Raw genomic sequence first — 4,418 nt, forward strand, 5'->3', positions numbered from 1 at the left:
TCAAATTTTCAGTTATGGTTACCAATAACCCCCACTACCCATAAACCCAAATTTGTGGTACTGCATTTAAAGGGGGCGCTATTATAAAAAATCATGAAATAGGCTTATTTTTTCCTCACCGGATTGTCCTGGACTCAAAATGATTTCATAATATTAAACTCGAGAATCAGATGGATCTATAAAACCCTGGTCATCTGCTCTAAAAGTGTTTACTTTTCCCACAATTTCCTAGAAAAGCCAAACGTCCACAGTCTCAACCCATTTTGACTACATGACCATTTTGTTATTGTTTAACTACACTGTAAAAGTTCAGAATACTCAAAACTTTTGTTGTAACCGATTACCTAAGAAAATTTAAGTACATAGTATATTTTTAATATATAGTAATATATTTTTAATTACACTTTAGTTTAAAACTATATTTCGACTGGACTCAAAATTTATTGAAAGAATGACAAAATAAATAAGTTGTCTTTACTCATAAAATGTAAGTACATGTAAAATATTTTTTAATTTCACTTTAATTTAAAACTATCTCAACTGTACTCAATATGTATGAAAGAATGACAAAATAAATAAGTTGTCTTTACTCATATTATATTATATTCAGACAAATATCTTTTAATCTCTACTTACTAAATTAATTTAATTCAATCACACTTGGTGAAGCTAAGTTCAACAAACTTACTCTAACTAATACATTTAACTTTACACAACTTAAAACTACTCAAAAGATTTAAGATTAATGATTTGATATAATTAATAGATTTAAACTCAATCCTCAATATATACAACCTCAAATGATACAAAATAGGTTATTTATTACATTTTAAACAATGACATGAAGACAAAGGGTCATGTTTTTTAACAACAATAAACTGAACAGGTTGGTAGAAAATTTAAGGGTTAGGGGTTTAAGGGGTCCGCGCCAGTTGTGAGGAGGACAACAGAAGTATCGCTGAGATCAGGATCCTCTTCTTGCTGCAAAACATAATAAATACAATTATCAGGTAATCTAGAAGCAAGTTATTAACTATACACACAGTACCATAAGGCTGCAACAGCCTATGGATGACTTCCATGTCAGAAATATTGAAAGTGCTGTGATCTTTACTCATAAAGGGACACTGTGTAGCGTTTAAAGTAATTTATTACCTAAAATCAACGTCTTCATTCATAAATAAGTACTCATTGGTGTAAAATTACCTCTGCCTACAATCTGACTCATCCTCCTCCTGAGCGAAGAATCACTTATCTGTATTTACATAGCACAGGTTAGCTCTACGGAGGCTTCCATGTCCTTCCGGTCTATAAGAAACTCGGCCGAGAGGGACATAAAGCACTATGTGGTACCGGTAAGGCTAAATGCATTGTCATAGCTAACGCTAAACACGTTGTCATAGCTTCTTGGCATATCCCTCCTACCGTAGTTTCAAACGGGTTGCAACAAACCTTTGACAACGCGAGCGAGGCGCTAGAGAGCAATCGTTTGAATGTAATACGAAATTGATGGGAGAAAAAAATTACAGTGTCCGTTTAAGGTTATTTCCTTTCATCAAATGGAACAAATGATAACATCCACTAATGACCCTTTAATTTGCACATATTCAAGCTGGTTTCTATGTTAGTATTATTTGATATTAATAGTGCTTACATTGTAGGTCTTGAAGAACTCTGAATCTTCCTCACGTAGGTAGACAGGAAGAGCACGAAGCGCCAAAGTGCGTTTCACGTTGACACCATGTTCCTCCTTGATAAACAAATCAAAGGTAATAATAATTTTAGAAATATTTCCCCACTTGTTCACTGCAGTCTAGGCCCTACCGACAACATTCCATAGAATTACAGGAAACTAATCAAACTGGTCATAAACATATCAATTGATTAATAATAATTATAGATTTTATTGGTTAATATAAAACATGTTTTTTACTGTAATTTTGAGTCACCTCTCTGATTTAGTTTAGTGCAACTCTGAAATGAAATGAATGAAATGTTTGCACAAAAAGTGATTACTGTTTTGATGATGGCTATGCTAGACATACCTGGAGATCATAAGTTCCAAGGATCTCCCGTATCGCCACTGCTGTCTTGTGTTAGGCCCCAGTCTAGGGGTGCCTAGGGCCTAACGTGAATGAGCCCCCGTCTTCCCCAACTCCCATATAGCCACAACCCAAATCACAATTTGGGTATAAGGAAAGATTTATTTATACAAATTATTAAATAAACCTATAGATATATAATATAAACTTCAGGGCAGACCAAGGCCAAAATAACATATAAAACAATCCTATCTAGAAAGTAAGAAAATAGCCCTAAGAAAACAAACTACAAATCTTACCTCCCTATCTAAGTAATACAAGAGAAAACACAGTAAACAGAACTGGCAGTCCACCCCTACTATCACACAAATTAAACTATCAACTATTATGTAACATCCAACAAGACAGAATGACAGTGTGGCCGGTTGGGAGAGGAAGAGGACGGGGAAAATGCCTGCTGCCCCCAGACGGCCGCCATCTTGGCTCCTTTTGTAGTGGTTGGTTCCCGGATGCAGCCCACCACAGGCCAGGGCTCGAACCTCGTCCACCAATCATGTCCACGTCCTGGCACACTCATCTATGCATGTCAAAATCAAAAAGAAAAAGGCACAGGGCACACAAGCACACAGCAGACCGAACAAAAGAATGACCACAGTCATAACCCCCCCACACCCAAGAATCAAACATACCCCTAAATGTTTGTTTCCTGATCTGAGGAACACCTAGACAAAGCGTCTGCTTTTACATTTTCTGTACCCTTCTTGGGAAAAATTTGCAGATTAAAATCCTGCAGGAGAAGAGACCAGCGCATAAGCCGCTGGTTAGAATTGCGCATATGTGCTAGAAATACTAATGGGTTGTGATCTGTGTACACTTGGACAGGCTGCGAAGTAGATCCGAGATAAACCTCAAAATACTGCAAGGCAAACAGGAGGGCGAGAGCTTCCTTCTCGATAGTGCTATAATGAAGCTGATGTTTATTAAACTTTCTTGAGAAGTAACAGACCGAGTGGTCAATAGCCTGATCGCCCTCCTGCAAGAGCACAGCACCTGCGCCACACGCACTGGCGTCAACCTCTAATTTGAACGATCGCGTAAAGCAGGGCGCGGCGAGGACAGGTGCGCTACTTAATAACGCCTTGGCAGACTCGAAGGCAGCCTGGCAAGCGGGGGACCAAACAAAGGTTTTCAAAGGATTTAAGAGACCTGTGAGAGGAGCCACCACATCAGAAAAGTTTAGACAGAAACCACGATAATACCCACACATTCCAAGAAAACGGCGCAGCGCTTTCTTGGACTGTGGGACTGGAAAATCAATAATCGCCTGCACTTTTTCTGCCAACGGACGCACTTCCCCCTGACCTACCTGTTTACCCAAATAGGTAACAGTGGCCTTGCCAAATTCACATTTTGCGAGGTTTAATGTGAGGGAAGCCTCACGGAGACGGCTGAAAATGAGGGACAGTGTGTGGAGATGGTTGGACCAGGTGGAGGAGTAGGCAACTATATCATCTAAATAAGCTTCGCAATTCTTGACGCCAGATAACACGATATGCATTAAACGTTGGAAAGTAGCGGGAGCATTTCGCAGCCCGAATGGCATAACGGTATACTGTAGGAAAGTGTCGGGTGTGACGAAAGCTGATATTTCTGAGGCCCGTGGTGTTAAAGGAACTTGCCAATAACCTTTTAACAGGTCCAGCTTTGTCACATATTTGGCGGAGCCTACGCAATCTATGCAATCCTTCATCCTGGGGAGCGGAAAAGAGTCGGGTTTAGTAACTGAATTTACTTTTCTATAATCGTTACAGAAGCGAGGGGTGTTGTCGGGTTTCGGAACCAAAACACAGGGTGAGCTCCACGCACTAGTACTGGGAACAGCTAATCCATGCTCAACCAGATAACTCACCTCCTGCTGCATCATAGCCCTTTTAGTCGGGTTTACTCTATATGCGTGTTGCTTTATTAGTTTGTGGCCCTCCACGTCAATGTCATGATATAGGACAGACGTTTGACTGGGATGATCAGAGAAAAGCAACAGGTTATCCTCAATCAAATGTATAATATCCGCACGGGCTGAGGCAGACAGATGGGACAAAAAAAACCTCCAAGCTACTCAGTATTTCTGAATTTCTCAAACGAGCGGCCGGCATCAAACCACTTTTCTCTGCCAACCCATCATCAGCAAGATTGTACTGAGGAGGAGCAGCGGACACGGACATCACGGGCGCAGCAGGAGATGGCGGGGAATCACTCACTCTGGAAAAGCAACGTTTAAGCATATTAATATGGCATACTCTGTCTCACTCATTTTTCTCTCCACCGTGTATGGACCTGAAAACCGAGACTACAAGCTGGATGCAGGTAACGGAAGCA

At 40.3% G+C, this 4,418-nt stretch overlaps 1 long non-coding RNA gene across 1 annotated transcript; it reads right to left on the bottom strand.

Annotated features, from left to right (window-relative positions):
* Positions 1-821: 821 nt before the first annotated feature.
* Positions 822-3,583, bottom strand: LOC130386689 (uncharacterized). Its single transcript, XR_008896162.1, has 3 exons — positions 2,046-3,583; positions 1,655-1,750; positions 822-981 (listed from the first exon to the last, which is right to left on the bottom strand). It is a non-coding gene; the product is annotated as an uncharacterized LOC130386689 (long non-coding RNA).
* Positions 3,584-4,418: the final 835 nt, after the last annotated feature.

Source organism: Gadus chalcogrammus, chromosome 7 (genome assembly GCF_026213295.1).
Source record: "Gadus chalcogrammus isolate NIFS_2021 chromosome 7, NIFS_Gcha_1.0, whole genome shotgun sequence".
In the NCBI taxonomy this organism is placed as follows: Eukaryota; Metazoa; Chordata; class Actinopteri; order Gadiformes; family Gadidae; genus Gadus; species Gadus chalcogrammus.